A 17836-nucleotide genomic window follows, 5' to 3' on the forward strand; every position below is an offset into this window, starting at 1 on the left:
GCACCTGCATAAACATTAATCTCTTCTCTGGCCTTCATCCTGTGCTAAAAGTTTCAAACAGACCATGCTGCTATTAGAGAGTAGCTAGAAGATTTGTTCTGTGGATGAGCTAAATATCTAATTTGTGCCCAATTTTTTATGAATGGTTTCATGCATATAGTTCTGGTAATAGTGTCCTATGTGGAACATGTTCTGCATTTATTTTCCACAGTTTTTTTTTTTTTCTTTTCTTTTTTCTCATCCTATTTGAATGTGCGGCAAATATGTTGTATGCACCCCTTCAGTGTCAAATTTGAATAGGAGGAGAACATTTGGCATCTAACTCAAAATAACTGCTTTCATCAGATCAATCTTTATTCCATAAACTAATTTATTATGTATAAAAGTCGAAGAACATTCAACACAAACCTCAAAAAGGCTGCATCTAGTTTATAATCTCTTGAATATGAAAACACAAAAAATATGTTTTGTCTTAAAGTGCAGAACAAAGTTCAGAACAAAGTGCAGCCATTAAGTTTTCCCAACAGGGCATTGTGAATCAAAAAGTTAAATGACATAATATTTCATTAGAAAAAAAAAAAAAAAAAAAACATCTATATGTGACCCTGGACCACAAAACCAGTCATAAGCCGCACGGGTATATTTGTAGCAATAGCCAACAAAACATTGTATGGGTCACAATTAACGATTTTTTTTGTTTTTTCTTTTATGCCAAAAATCATTAGGATATTAAGTAAAGATCATGTTCCATGAAGATATTTTGTAAATGTTCTAACATAAACATATTAAAAATGTATTTTTGTGAGTGGATATGCATTGATAAGGACTTAATTTGGACAACTTTAAAGGGGATTTTCTCAATATTTTGATTTTTTTTTTTTTTTACACCTTCAGATTCCAGATTTTCAAGTAGTTGAGTCTCAGCCAAATATCGTCTTATCCTAACATCCATACATCAATGGATCATCCATACATCAATGGAAAGCTTGTTTTTCAATTTCAACTGTTTTGTGGTCCAGGGTCACAGAGATATACAATAATAATTAAAAAAAAATACAATATATAACAATATAAAATATTATGAAAGCAAAAAACACTAAACCAGTAACCTTGACATATTAAGCTATTAACACCCCATTTTCCAATGATATACGTATCCCAAGTCATTTGAACTTGGTCTCTTGACTCGCATTGACGCTTGGTCTTTTGACTAAGTGTACAAAAAACTATAGATCTCTTGTAAGATTTGTTTTGTCTGAATGATTCTAGAGACCTTTATGATTATATATATATATATATATATATATATATATATATATATATATATATATATATATATATATATATATATATATATATATATATATATATATATTTACTTATTTATTTATTTATGTGTGTGTGTGTGTGTGTGTGTGTGTGTGTGTGTGTGTGTGATTAACATCTAAATGTGTTTCATATAGGCGGAAGAGACTCAGACTTTACAATTAAATAAAGCAGCATGTGCGTTAGCATGAGCATCATAAACATGTGATATTGAATGATTAATGTTGGTTTAATATTCAATCAAATGGTTGTTTTGTGTTATTAGAAGCTCAGATAAGTCTGTCAGCAGAAATCTTCAGTATCTGGCCTACAAATATAATAATATGTAAATATAATATAATATAAATATACAGTTAAGAACAACTACTTTTGTTTGGAAAGTTCACTTTAATGAAGCCACATAAGCAGAAGAAACAAAAAAAAAGTCCAATTTTTGCAATCAATGTTCTCGCTTAATAATGGACAAGAAAAAATGTGACTTTCTAAAACACTTAACATGAAAAAGCTCTTAACGTGGCTTAATGTATGAAGTGATATTTAAAGACTAACCTCAGTAAACACCATACTAATAAAGTAAAGACTACTGCAAGATCTTATCTGAAGACAAAATTAAACAAGCATATGAATGTAAATGAGTAGAGTTTTCCTGTTTGACATGTTTAACATAGATTAAAACCTGAAAATATTTTGAACTTGTGTCAACCACACATTAGTTCAGGGATTTAACCAAGCGGCAACCTCCCCCAGTTTCTCTTGAGGCCAATATGGAAGTCACTTAAACTGCAATTCATCGACTGGCCACTAGGGACAGGCTCCAAAAGAGAGCAGAATCTCATTAAGTCCCATTTTAAAATGGCCAATTTTACAGCAGAAAAAAAAAACGTTTACAGGTTGGTACAAATTGTGGTTTTGGTCTATACTGCTAATGTTGCCCTTCATGACAACTCTGAGGGAGGTGAATTTTTTTATAACTCATCCGTTTAAATTATATTAAGCCTTAAAGTTCTGCATAATTAAGGGCGTGGTCACTTGAGTGACAGGTGGATCGTGCTGCTGTCTGTGAGCCATTATGTTACCTCACCTAATTCCAGCTGCTGAATTTAACATCTCTGCCATGTTTGTGTTTTTTTTGGGATTATTTTATACAATTACAAAATAATATGGTTTGCTGCTTCGACACAGATGTGCGTCTGTGTAGATGTGCTCGCATGCGGAAGATAAAGGATCGCTGTGGCATTGGCTAAAAGTTTTGTTCGTGAGATTTACTATGACTCTGGCTGGAGAATATCCCTCTCAAGACACCACAAACTCCGACAGCACTGCTTGGATGTTATAACTAAAACTGCTGCATTTTAGACGCGGACTCATTTTTTTGTGAGATATGATCATATACAGTTTTACATCATAAACGCTGTTCTTGAAGAACGATGATGGAGAGCAGATCATTCAGAAGAAATGTGATGCAAATGGATAATATATTAATATTTCATGGATTTTGTACTGTTTTTTTTTGTTTTGTTTTGTTTTGTTTTTCAATGGACACTCATGGACATTTTACCCAAGTGCAACGGATTGGATTTATTTCGCGATCACTATTTCATTATAAAGGTATGAAGTCCTGTTTGATTTTTCGTGTTGACGTGCAAACCTGACACAAATTTCAATTAAGTTACTGGTGCTGGAGCATATCGTAAAAAAGACGCCGTAGATTGACAGTAAACCTTTATAGCTTTCTAATGATATAACTTATCTTTATTAACTAATAAAGATAAGTCATATTATTAGAATATTAATATTTTAGATAGTATCCTTTGCCTGCTAACATGGTTTCAGTAACCAGTCACATCATGGGCTCCAACCAAGTCTGAGTTGGAGTCCTCTTTCCCCATTTTCAGACCGGGAGTGACGTGCGGTTTCGCCTCAAAACTGCTCTTCAGAAATCTACGGGTGACATCACATGCACTATGTCCATATTTTTTTTACAGTCTATGGATTTAACCAAAAACCCACTGACTTTGTGTCGATGTAACCAGAAGTGCTATAATGCGAACTCAGTTCTGGGGTTTAGGACTCATTCCTGTATGGCAGCGTATCTCCATCAGTCCATGGAGTTGTCTGCCCACGCTGAATCTTTACGGTCTGGCTGTCACGTGCTCCAGAAGGTCTCGAGCTCCAGGCGTCAGAGCTCTGTTGATCAACACAACACAGGAGGAAGAGAGCAGATTCCCTCTCTGTAAGGCCAGCAGGTCTTGAAGGTAAAGCTCAGGGTCATGATCCATTAGAACCAGATCCAGACCATCATTCCCAGTGTGAGAGCGTAAAGAAGAGATGGCCTCAGCCGAGGAGCATGTCAGCACCTGAAACTGAGCAAAAACATGCAGATTTTAAGATTTTGGGCCTTGTTTACTGAAATCACGTGACTTTGGCAGTTTGAAACACACTCTGAACCAATGATTCAAAATAACAGATTTGTAAAAGTTTTGATCACTAGTGTTTGGTGGCTGTTTGATTATTGGACACATCACTGTGAGCGTTGGAATATCTTTTTGGGACAGACTTTTTACGTGTTCAGAGATATTTGCTTCAGCTGATATTGGAGAGACTTTGGGATCAGACTCTGTTCATCCTGCATTTATCGTCGGTGTGTGAAGGGGTTCGGATTATGTGTGCTATGATTGATTGATACACACTAAGTTTGCACATTAGGGTGGTTGAACAGTATTTATTAGTTTTTTTGTGTAATCTCACCAATATTGGGAGTCGTTACAAAGCAACTAATGATGAAAATCGAAAGCGATGATGTAATACCTGCTGATTTTTGAAGCCTGCCACTAGTATGATCTCCTCCCCTCGATCTGCTGTCAGAGGATCCAGCTCTACAGTCAGCAGTTTTCCAGACGGAGGGAGCAGACGCAGAATCCTGACTGAAGCGTAGCCACAGTGTGTCCCCAACTCCAAAACCCTCAGCGGAGCTTCACGCGCCACAATCTCATCCAGAAACGCTCCTACAACGACAAGAGGATGTGTTACTACAGAGCAGAAGATTAGAGGAATATTATCTGTTAAATAAAGCATCAACAGACTCCAGTGTCTGACCTTTCTGAGGGCCGATGTTGGAGGCCGTGTTGTTATCCAACACGTGTGTGTTGGAATACAGGTCAAAGGTCAGCAGAACACTCTGAGCCTGTCCGTGGGTGCAGTTGGAGAAGACAAAGGCGTGAGTGGAGCTGACACAGACCTTCCTGTGCGAAAGCTTCAGTATGCCAGAATACACCTGACGGCACAGGGCCGACAGCGGTGAACGGGAAAGAGCCTTCATCACGGCCACAACCAGGAGCAGAGGCACGGAGAACACCAGCAGAGACATCACTGACCATCAGTGACCTAACAGGAACAGAGGAGCGGTCAGGACAAGAGGCGCTCTGGAAACCTTACAGTCACGATCAGATGGAAGAAGTGACAGAGACAGACACTGCTGCTGCTTCTGATTGATTCAGAGGGAAAATCTGCCCATAACTGCTGGTCTAGGATCAGTTTTCTCTGTAATAATAACATACTGGTGAAACAGATTTGGCAAATGATCCAGAGCATATCTGTGTTTGCGCTCTGGAGAACGTCAAAGGTTTCTATTTACAACGTGTTTTGCAGCATTGAGCAATGTAGCCAATCACAGACATATTTTGATTTCTTCAAAATGCAACAGCCAATCAGAGGTGTTTAAGTTAGGACTTAACAAAAACACCCAAAAATCCTCTCGTCATAACAAACAGTTCTGTAAATAAGAGATTCATTGTGCCGTCAGCTTCATTGATTATAACAGAACTTTGTGAGATCATGATGATGACAGCTTTTTATTGATCATAAAGGGAGCGCTCTTTTTTACTGCCGTGCCAAAATCCCTCATACAGTAAGCTTGATTTTCTGATAAAAATTAAGAGTATTTTGTGAACATAGATACTTTAATAAGAAATAACTGATCAGGAGTGTTTATGCTGGGATGTGTAAGTTGATATTTAACTTGAAACTATTGAATGTAAATCTATGTAAATGTGTTTTTAAAGGGGAAACACATCTCTTACCCTGGAGCTGGTTCACCCTCCGTCTATGATCAGAAAATTCATATTTCATGGTGACTTTAATTGGACTAAATGATTGGAGAAGTCCTGCATACGTCACCAGAGAGAAGTGTGTCAACTCACCAAGATTCAGTTACAGCATTTTAAATCAACATGAGTTCAAATTATTATTATTATTTATAAATGAACAAACACATGCAGAAATCGTTAACAAGCATGTATTTTACTTTAAATGCATATGAAGTATTTATTTAATGCTGAATTTAATGTTCTAAAAAAAAAAAAAAAATAGCAGTTCCAGGTAGTTAAAGGGACAGTTCACCCAAAATATATGTGATTATTTACTTATTATTTACCGATCTAAACCAGTGGTCGCCACCCCGTCGATCGCGATTTGTAAAAGGCCGTTAACAAGAGGCCAGAGACGCTGAAGACAAACGCAAAAAGGAGAAAAGTCTGTAGCAGGCAGAGCAGCTCACTGTTCACGATGCTCGAAATATAGAAATAAAATATAAATAATGAATTGGGGGTGAGGGCTTATATGAATGCATCTCTAAAAGATCAGTCTTCAGAAAGATTTCGATGGCAATGGCATTTTATTTTCCTCTTACCTCAGAATAAAGTAGCTAATTGTTAGCGCAGTTCAGCTTTGTTTACAGCGGTAACCAAGGAAACAGTGTATCACTGCTGCTCCATAAGCGCCACCTGCTGTCAGAGAGTGAATTTGCATCCCATTCAGTCTGCTGTTTTTGTTTCATGCTTTTTTGTGTGTGTAGCATTTATAATTTCACAAAGATAAAGTCAAAAAGTTCTGTTTTTGCTTTAAATCTTGAAATTAAATCTAAGTCAAATAAAAAATAACTGCTCATGCAACATGCGTAGCATCTTTGTTTGGATTGTGATTAAAAAGCAGTGCTTCCCTCTAATTTGAAATGGCTATGTATTTTTGTTTATTATTATAATATTAATAATAAATATCTGCAACTAGTATCAGAATCGGCCAATATGCTTGTAAAAAAAAATAAAATAAATCAGAATCTAAATTGGCCATGAAAAAAATACTAAATACAGTCTGGGCTGTCTTTTTCTATCAAGTAGATATTGTCTTTCAAAAAGGTCGAGGTCAGGAATCTTGGGCTTAAAAAGGTTGGTGATCACTGATCTAAACCTTTCTTTTAGTCACAAGACATAAACAATATACATGTCAACATGATTTTAGAGTGAATAAAGCTCGCTAGTAATCGCTTAGTAATCATTTCTCTACAGAGTAATAGCCTTGCTATGACAAACATAAAATCTAATTGTTATGTATCATAATTAAACATGTAAAAAATAAAATGGCAAATAAGTGCAGAACTTACCAGTGACATGAACACGAAGCTCTCGCTGTGTGTGTGTGTGTGTGTGTGTGTGTGAAGATAAAGAGAGGCTGACACTCATGTACTGATACTGACTATAGTAACAGTTAACCAACAGAGGGCGTCATTTAGCTGTGTTGCTTTATGTTGCTTGTAAACGGAGGTTGAGCAATAAAGCACTCTTGAGAATGGCAGTCTGTGTGATGAGTTCAGTCAATACAACTCACACCTGTTACTGTCGGACTCACCTGACACACCAAACAAGAGGATCAGGCCTGTTTATAACAGAAGTGTACGAGCAACCTTAAAGATGCTATAGAGGACATGCACACTCCAGTAACTTGCCACACTCCACAGGCGCCGCATGCAATGTTTTTGTCAGGAGTAACAACTGCAGATTATGAGTTACCTGCGGTGAGTCCGACATAATGAATCCACTAACACGACACAGCGAATGCCGGTGGTAAACAAATACTCGTGTTCCAATACTCGTGCACGAGTTTTGGGAGGCGTTCCCTCGAAATGAGCTGTGAAGGAGGGGGTTGTTCTTACGCATGCGCTCATTTCAAAAACTCAGTAACAGTCTTTGGTTTCTCAGTCGTCGAAAACATCCTCTATAACACCTTTAAAGGTACAGGGCACCTTTTAGACAAGTCTGATGTCCGATAAGCGGTTTTCAATCTGGGGTCCACAACTATGGAGCCCCGGATATGACATGCAGGGAAAAATAGTAAGCTAAATTTTGCGCACGATTTACTAATTTGTTACCTCAATTTACTAAAACATGTGCATGATATACCATTTTGTTCCCTCAATTTTTAATAATCATAAAAATTCAACAGAGGTAAACCTAAGTGAATCCATTGTTACCACATAACTTGTGACTGAAGCTGAAAGCTTTCAAAATATTGACAGTGATATGATGACAGAAGAACATACTGGTGTATTTGGAAATAGTGAGAATTTGGAGGTTAGTCCAGAAAATATCATTGAGACATTAGTTTTGAAGAAACTTGCTCTCTTTTATTTGAAATTACAGGCTGAAATTAAGTTATTGCTTCCATCTTCAGTCGTTCAGACTATCATTGAAGACATGCAGTCAGTTTATGATGTCAACAGTCACATGTACTTTTCAAACTAAATGAGAAATTGGTTCCACTTGGAGATCCAGAAGCTTCCGTTAATGATGTCATGGACAGTCGATCTCTTACAAGCATGAAATAGCCATTTATAATTTACTGTGTAGAGAACAAGATTTCAAGTATGAGATGAGGAAATATGAGCTAAACCCCACGGACAATGTGTCACAGTCTGCCAAAACATCATCCTCGAAGTTTTGCTGATCACCATGACAATGGTCAGGTACTCGGAAATGGTTTTACCTCACTGTTAATTCAAATTAAACACAAGGATTGAAAATCTGAACCCAACACCAGCTTTCGCCAACACTGTTCATCTGGTGATGGACTAAAGAGAGGGTCTACTGATACACACGACTGGACCAGATTCCAGCCTGATCTCCCACCGGAGGAGACAGATGAAACCGTAGAGCAGAAATGTCAGCGACATGGACCGAGATATACCGTCAAGATGGAATAAATGGGGTTGAAAAAACAGAAGTTAACCAACTTATGGAAACAACCTTTTTGCCTCCAGCGGCAGCAAACAAATATATTACCAGCACCCACCATCACTGATTTAAGAAAGCAGTGGCCATAACTGTTCACTCAGAAAGGGCTTTATGCTCATCTTGAGCTTCTTACTGATATCAAACATGTTCATTTCTGTTGGAAACTGCAGTGACATGTACTGACATATTTTTGTGTCTTGTGAAAATGTTCCAACAGGTACATCTTTCCATGAGACCAGGTTGTAAATAGCGTAGGAGAATTACAGGGGAGAGACGAATTTGTTGAATAAAATTGTTATTTTTGTTTTGTTTTTGTGCACAAAAAATATTCTCATCGCTTCATAATATTAAGGGTGAACCACTGCAGTCATGTCGACTGTTTTAACGTAGTCTTTACTACCTTTCTGGACCTTGAATGATGGAAATTTCCTTGCTTTCAATGGAGGATAAAAAAAAAAAAAAACTCTCGGATTTCATCAAAATATCTTCCGAAGGTCTTACGGACGTGGAACGACATGATGGTGAGTAATTAATGACATAAATTTAATTTTTAGGTGAACTAACCCTTTAATAAATAGAGCTGATGACTCTGATGCCATCACTGATCAGTCTGACAGTTGAAGTGAGTTTGTTATGAACTGTAACATGACGACACATTCAGTCAGCTGCAGTATCTCAGTAAAGGCTGTTGAACTGAACTGTTAGACGCTCCATTACTGACACTGCAGTTCCTCACAGTAGAAGAGCACAGTGTGTTTTAATGCTGCTGGAGCTCATGAATGTTGTTCAGTACCAGAGAACTGAGAAATCTTCCACCCTGAACACTGATATTGTGTCATTCAGAAACACAATGAAACCAAAGAGCTGCTGCAGTTTATTACATGAACTAATAATGAGCCCAGAACAGTGTAGAATGAATGATAGAAAGTGTTCAATGCAGCTGCTGATGGAGGATCACAAACAACACAATGGTGTATCAAACCTTTCAGAAACATTATGTATTTATTTTGATATACTAAGCATGTAACACAATCTTTATATTGTATAAAATGTTAGTGGTGTTTTGCAGGTGGTCCTGCAAAACCTTTCCACTATAATGTAATCTAACTGCAGGAAAGTCCGTCACTTTAATTGCACTTCCATGCTTCATCACTAGATGGCGTGTCTGTAACATAACTGAGTTCTCTATCTGTCAGTCACTTTGACGTTGTGTCGATGTGATGACACTAGTGTAGTGTTTCTCAACCTTTTTTACTTGATGGCCTCCTCCTTCATCAAATCATAACCTGTGAGGTAAGATTAGTTTACACACATCAGAAGGTCTACTCTCTCATCCCTGCATAGAAAGACACTCAGTGAAAATGAGATGCTAAAATTCACTGGTTAAAAGCAACACTTTAAAGGAAAATTCACTGATCACACTGATGCACATTATGACAGAAACTCTTAACAATGTTCTAACATCATAAATACAGCGATTATGATATATATAAAGAGACAGTAAAGCAAATACAGGATAAATGTGAAACAGCAAAACGACCTCTGCTTCCCCGTCGACATACAGCATGAGCGCAAATGCTTAAAGAGGAAACAATAAATCTTCCTATGGTGTCCCAGTAATTGTTCCCGATTAAACCACTGAAAATACAACATTACATACAAGTTTTGCTGAAGTTAACTCACTTATAGAATTGTTTCTTTATTCCTCTATGGCATGGTGTCACCCTCAGGACAACATAAAACGTTTTTGGACTTCACACCGGATCTATATATGACACGTCTGTTCAATGAAATGAGGGGCTGAAGTGGTGCAGCCTTTTCTGTTTATCCACATTTCATGATGGATATATTATCAGGACCCACAAGAGTTAAATAAAAACAAACAAAACAAGCCCTATAATTTAATAAAATAACACAAATTATTATGAAGACACTTCATATTTAATGGTATTAGATGATTTCATATTGAACATCTTCAAAACATTTGCATTTTGTTTGTAACATTGTATCTGGAATGGTAAAACATTGTTGACTTCTCTTAAGCGTCTGAATTTCTGAGGAACTCTTATAGATGCAGGACTAGCCTACAGCAAACACTGAACCAGACTATTAAATGTTGAGAAGGGATCTCATTGGCTGCAGGATCAGCAGAGACCAATCAGCCTGAGTCATTTGGTATTGATGTGATCGATTACAGACTGCATGTAAAGGACCGATCGAAGCCTGTGCCATCTTCAGTTTCATGACTGAACTAGATTTCTGACATGACAATTCTTGGAGAGTTTGTGATGGTAATGAATATGACAATGTTCATGTGTTTGGTCTGCTGCTGTTGATTATATCTGCTGTAGAGTACAGGACTTTCCACTGCCAACACACACAACATGCTGCTGCTGTACGAGCAAACATGAATCACCCCATAGCAGATCTGGACAGGTGGAGCTGGGGGAGGTGGAGGGTTTCTGAAAGTACACTGCACTGCTACAGCAAACAATAGACAAGTGTTTGAATGTTGAGCAGCAAGATCATTGATACTGATACAGCAGGAATCATTCAGTTGTGTCCTGTAGAGAATGATGTGTGAATGTGTGTGTCTGACTCTGTATATTTACTGTTACTGTGATTTGGTGATGTAAAGCCTTTCTTTTAACCCTGTCAGTAAAACTATTGGACTCTGAATGTATATGGTCCTGATCTCTCTTCTGTCTTTTGCATTCAGAGGGTGTTTTACATGAGCGGCACATGCTTCACTGCTCTGAATGTGTTTATAGCTCTATGAACTGAACATGACATGATCAAGAGCTCTTCTTCATCAACCAACAAACATGACTTTCAGCTGCAGCTGCTCATACAACACAATCACACACAACACTGATCACAGACAAACACTAATAACACTAGATCATCTAAATCAACATCAATCTTGTGTTTCTGAAGAGAATGAGTCAGTGTTTAATATGATCATCATGTTTTAGGTGTAATATATGATCCCTGTCAATCAAACTGAACAGACTGAATTCAGTTGATTTTCATGACATTTTCATATATCTATTTTCATCGTGACATTTTCAGCAGAAGTGAAACTGGTGTGTTCCAGTCCAGATCATGTGACCAATCAAACAGTGAGACTGAAAAGCCCATTTGCATTGTCAGGGTGGAGTGATTGTGATCCTCTCAGAATAGAGCAGCTCTGTCTCCAGAGACCATGTTCAAACCCCAAGAGCTTTATTTGACTTTATTTCCTGCTACATCAAGCTTGTGAAAAGCACCTGCATCTTCATCTGTTAGTTGAATGATGTTGTCAGACACAAAGTGAACTTGTTGAGAAGCTTTATTGAATGTTACAGCAGATTGAAAGATCACACAGTGCTTTGACACGCCAGCTCTCTTTCAGTATTGAGTTGTAAATCACTACAGCTGCAGCACTAGACTCATGTGAATCCTGCCTGACACAGGACACTCAGATACGGCTCATCTTCAGGAGAGAAACATCAGCACTCAGAGCTCTTGTGGAACGAGACCTCATGAGGAGCTCCATCATGTGTTACTCTGCAGACGTACACCTCTCCCTCTTCCCAGCGTGCTTTGCTGAGGGTCAGGACGCTACTGCGGCTGTAGCGGCCGTCCCGCTGGCTCTCTGCGCTGGTCACGACCCCCTCGGTGACCTCTGACCCGTCCAGTGTCCAGCTCACCAGCGCCCCCTGTGGAGAGTAAGAGCTGAGCAGGCAGAGCAGTGCGGCTGAGTCTCCAGAGATCTGCAGAGAAGAGGGCGGCAGCAGAGACACTGAGGGCTTCACTGTGGGACCAGCTGCAGGAGACAAACACAACACATTCACAAACACAAAGAAAACACACTGTTTCACTCACAGCATTTCAACAGCGGCAGAAATCACGACAATCTGATCCTTCATGATATTCAACATCACTAGAGCTGATATAATATACAATATACAAACTACACAATCACTATATACATTTAAATTAAACTTCATGAATGAAAATAAACATACTAACATACTGACTGATTTAATTCCAGCAGTTTTTGCATTTTTACTTAAGTGAGATATTCAATTCAAATGTCACTCAATTTCAAAATAGAAAACAATAAATTACATACATTTATGTATTTTATTAAAAAGCATTGAATTATAAGCACAACATGAGCAAAAGAGATTCTGTATCATTGATGAAATACAGAAAGTAACCACATTTACATTCTGACACCATGTATGATATCTACAGTAAAAGATGAACTATATATGAACTCAGTGTAGAAATGAATGAAGAAAATTAAACCAAACAGATTAAACTCAGTGAGAAACATTATGGAAATATGTTTGTATTTTTTTTTTGTTGAAAGAAATAATGCTGTTTTTCTTAACTTATAAACATAATAATATCATTGTTTTAGATTAAATAATTATAAAACATTATCATTGTCACTTTACTTAAAGCCTTTATACGCAATATACTATAAAAGTATTTTAATGCATTAATTAAGCTTTGTTAAACACATTATAGTATGATCTCATGAATAATTATGACCACAGTTATAATCATAATAGTATTTACTCATTGTTACACCTTTGTAAAGTATAATGTATTAAAACACATGAGAAACAACCAATTTCAGATGTAACAAGGAATTTGCAAATATTGTTTAGTTTACATTTGGTTACAATAATTTATGAAAAGATAAGAGGCATTAAAATCTATATTTCGGATACTTTTATACCGCATTATACATAAAGACTTCAAGTAAAGTTTCACCACAATATATTAATTATCATTATTTTCTTGTTTCTGTAAAACACTTTCTGAAATTGTATTTTTATTTTTTTAATAGTTAATAAAAGGACTAAATCCAAGTAAAGCATTACCACAATATTTACTAATTTATTAATATGTTGTTCTTGTTAATTAAAAGGAATTAAATAGACTTACCGAGCACCAGTTTAGTTCCTCCACCGAATGTGTACCACAGTGATACAATCTAATGAAACGGTCGTACAAAAACCTCTATTCCACTCGAGTGAACACAAACTCCAGCAGAGAGAGAGAAACAACACTTCAACACACTGATATTAGAAGAAACTCACATCTTCTCAACACTCACAACATTCAGTTTGGACTAAATGATTTCTGATATAACACTGTTTAATAGAAATATATCTGATGATCTGTTCCTCCTCCCCTTCCCCTCCGTGCTTCCTGAAACAGTCATGAACGCGCATTTAAAATCATTCTTGTCGGTTATTGGCTGGAGCATGTTTATTATGTTTTGTGGTCCAGGCTGCACCAGGTAGTTTTTGTTGCCGTTTTTGGAGCTTGTGGCGACTACAGAGACCGCGTTTTTTTTTTTTTTTTTACAGTGTGTTCAGGGAACAGGCAGCTAGGGATAGTGAGGAGATGTTTGCGGTATGTGACAAAAAATGTTTTGGCCTAAAAACATGTGACATCGCTTAGAGCACCTTTAAATAAAGTAGGCTTTTTGTGTGATTGTAGTGCAAGGACAGAGAGAGGAACATGGAGAGAGAGAGGACAGAGAAAGAGAGAGAGAGAGAGAACAAGAAGAACCAGGTGAGAAAATGGACAGATACTGAAGATTGTTAAAGTGGAAAAGCAGAGGCAGAGGGGAAAACCCATTCAATCTGCAGTATAATTTCACATGCATTTTATGGATGCTGTGTGTTTTCCCCCATATTAAATACTTTCCAGAAGTACACTTACACTTAACCAATTTTTTAAAGGTGCCATAGAAAAATTGAAAATTGAATTTACCTTGGCATAGCTGAATAACAAGAGTTCAGTACATGGAAATGACATACAGTGAGTCTCAAACTCCATTGTTTCCTCCTTCTTATGTAAATTTGATTTGTCTGAAAGACCTCCGAAGAACAGGCAAATCTCAACATAACACTGACTGTTACGTAACATTAATATACATTAATATGTACGCCCCCAATATTTGCATATGCCAGCCCATGTTCAAGGCATTACACAAGCCAGTATTAACGTCTGGATGTGCACAGCTGAATCATCAGACTAGGTAAGCAAGCAATAACAACAGCGAAAAATGGCAGATGGAGCGATAATAACTGACATGATCCATGATAACATGATATTTTTAGTGATATTTGTAAATTGTCTTTCTAAATGTTTCATTAGCATGTTGCTAATGTACTGTTAAATGTGGTTAAAGTTATCATAATTTCTTACTGTATTCATAGAGACAAGACTGCCATTATTTTCATTTTTTAAACACTTGCAGTCTGTATAATTCATAAACACAACTTCATCCTTTATAAATCTCTCCAACAGTGTGTAATGTTAGCTTTAGCCACGGAGCACTATCAAACTCATTCAGAATCAAATGTAAACATCCAAATAAATACTATACTCACATGATCCAATGCATGCATGCAGCATGCATGATGAACATTTTGTAAAGATCCATTTTGAGGGTTATATTAGCTGTGTGAACTTTATGTAATACATTTATAGAGTCGAGAGCTCGGGGCGGGGAGCGTGAGCATTTAAAGGGGAAGCAGCCTGAATCGGCACATTTATAATGATGCCCCAAAATAGGCAGTTAAAAAAATTAATTTAAAAAAAAAAATCTATGGGGTATTTTGAGCTGAAACTTCACAGACACATTCAGGGGACACCTTAGACTTATATTACATCTTGTGAAAATGCGTTCTAGGGCACCTTTTAACAGTATAATTGTAACAAAAATAATTAGGTATCGTTGTAAAGTAAAATTAATAACACCTTTGCAAGGCGCTGTCTGGATGTCACTTTATTATAAGGGGCTAAAAATGTTATCATAGATTTCGTATACATCTATGTTTTGATTGAGCATCTATTTTGTCACACAGATTCAGCTAGGGAAGAATCAGCTAGGAAAGGGCATCAGAAAGAACAGGCATCACAGCAAGGGAATAATGATCTAGGAACTCCAGAAAGTGGCCCAAGGCAGGTCTATCTCACACAATACCCCCTCAGCCAGTTTGGAGCACAGCAAAGAGCTTTTAAAGGTGCCCTAGAATTAAAAATTGAATTTACCTCGGCATAGTTGAATAACAAGAGTTCGGTACATGGAAATGACATACAGTGAGTCTCAAACACCATTGTTTCCTCCTTCTTATATAAATCTCATTTGTTTAAAAGACCTCCAAAAAACAGGCAAATCTCAACATAACACTGACTGTTATGTAACAGTCGGGATCATTAATATGTACGCCCCCAATATTTGCATATGCCAGCTCATGTTCAAGGCATTACACAAGGGCAGGAAGTCTGGATGTGCACAGCTGAATCATCAGACTAGCCCTTTCATATGCGAATTGTGAAAGGCTACTTCAGGATTTTTTTCAAAAGTGTTTTTATTACTCTTTAGGCATGAAAAAAAAAATCACCTTCATTTTTTTCAAACATGCATTTTTCAAGGAGTTGGTGAAATGTCCACTAGAGTGGACAACGCGCATTTGAGGAACCAATGAAATATGTGTTTGAGAAAACAATTATTAAAAATAAATATTGTAAACACTATAAAACATGTTTTTTTGCTCTTTAACATTGTGTTCATGTATTTTGAACATATTCCAGAACTTTTAACAATCTGTTTTTTTTTTTTTTTTTTTTGCACTTGCAAAAGTTGACCAGTTGGTGGCAGTGTATTGCATGACACATTAGGGTCCACTGCCACTGTATTGACTAAAAAACATGAGGACATCAAGGAGCAATATCATTTTTAAAATATCCAAGTATTGATTTTGTGATTTGAGGAAATTGATTAATCATGTGTGGACATCATGCATCACTGGCTATATTTAGACTACAATTAATAGTACAGTTTATAGAGTTTTTTTCAAGGATCATCACTCTCATGATAAAACTAATATGCACAAAATATTGCTATAATAAAAATTAAATTGATTTTCTGCCAAAACATTACTGCAGATGGCATATTTAAAAAAATAAATAAATAAAAAAAAGCAATACTATAAATTGTATTCTAAATATAGCCAGCGATGCATGATGTCCACTTGAGTGGACACATGATTAATCACAATTTCCTCAAATCACAAAATCAATACTTGGATATTTTAACAATTATATTGCTTCTTAGTTGTTGCTTGATGTCCTCATATTTTTTGTACCTGCAAGGGTCTGCTAGAATAGAAGGAATGGACAGACATTCCTCCCCTGCAAGGCACATGTGCTATTCTGTCTGCCATCTTGTTTTAGAGAATTTTTTTTTGCACTTGCAAAAGTTGACCAGTGGGTGGCAGTGTATTGCATGACAAATGAGCGTCCAATGTAGTGACTGATGTGCAAATCTGACATTCAGACTCATTTATATAGGAGAAAACAACTATTGAATAGCTGTCCACTGTAGTGCCCTCTATGCATGAAAGGGCTAGGTAAGCAAGCAAGGACAACAGCGAGAAATGGCAGATGGAGCAATAATAACTGACATGATCCATGATATCTTTAGTGATATTTGTAAATTGTCTTTCTAAATGTTTCGTTAGCATGTTGCTAAATGTACTGTTAAATGTGGTTAAAGTTAACATCGTTTCTTACTGTATTCACGGAGACAAGAACCGTCGCTATTTTCATTTTTAAACACTTGCAGTCTGTATAATGCATAAACACAACTTCATTCTTTATAAATCTCTCCAACAGTGTGTAATGTTAGCTTTAGCCACGGAGCACAGCCTCAAATTCATTCATAATCAAATGTAAACATCCAAATAAATACCATACTTATGCGATTAGACATGCTGCATGACGAACACTTTGTAAAGATCCATTTTGAGGGTTATATTAGCTGTGTGAACTTTGTTTATGCTGTTTAAGGCAAGCGCAAGCTCGGGGGAGGGGAGCACGAGAATTTAAAGGGGCCGCAGCCTGAATCGGCGCATATTTAATGATGCCCCAAAATAGGCAGTTAAAAAAATGAATTAAAAAATAAATAAATCTGTGGGGTATTTTGAGCTGAAGCTTACCAGACACATTCAGGGGACACCTTAGACTTATATTACATTTTTTGAAAACATGTTCTACAGCACCTTTAACAAAAATTGGTTTGAGCAGTTTAAATGGTTGGAGTACTCTGTAGTGCGAAACTCCGCATTTTGCTTCTCTTGTCATCTTCATGGAAGGCAGAACATTAGCAACAATAAAGATGCCCTAAGTAGCTCCGGGTTTTCAAATTGGAAGAGGGTTTTGGAATCCTTTCGGGAGCATGAGAATTCTGCCCTCCATACGTTTACCATCACATGTTGGCAGAGTTTTAAAAGCACGGAAACTCAAGGGGATGTAATTGAGCAGCTGAAAATGGCTAGTGCAGCAGAGATATCAGAGAGGCACCAATACCTTCATCGCATTGTGGCAGTAACCACCTTTTTAGGAAAGCAAGGCATTTTTTTTTTTTT

General features: G+C 37.0%; 1 protein-coding gene, 1 long non-coding RNA gene and 1 gene segment (V, D, J or C); 1 reads left to right on the plus strand and 2 right to left on the minus strand.

Annotated features, from left to right (window-relative positions):
- LOC125258304 overlaps positions 1–17836 on the minus strand; it is a 725453-nt gene that overhangs the window by 287199 nt on the left and 420418 nt on the right.
- Positions 1–17836, plus strand: part of LOC125258325 — a 116476-nt gene that overhangs the window by 69120 nt on the left and 29520 nt on the right.
- Positions 11704–13499, minus strand: LOC125258333. The gene is made up of 2 exons (XR_007182584.1): positions 13335–13499; positions 11704–12198 (listed from the first exon to the last, which is right to left on the minus strand). It is a non-coding gene; the product is annotated as an uncharacterized LOC125258333 (long non-coding RNA).

Source organism: Megalobrama amblycephala, linkage group LG22, assembly GCF_018812025.1.
Source record: "Megalobrama amblycephala isolate DHTTF-2021 linkage group LG22, ASM1881202v1, whole genome shotgun sequence".
NCBI classification, from domain to species: domain Eukaryota; kingdom Metazoa; phylum Chordata; class Actinopteri; order Cypriniformes; family Xenocyprididae; genus Megalobrama; species Megalobrama amblycephala.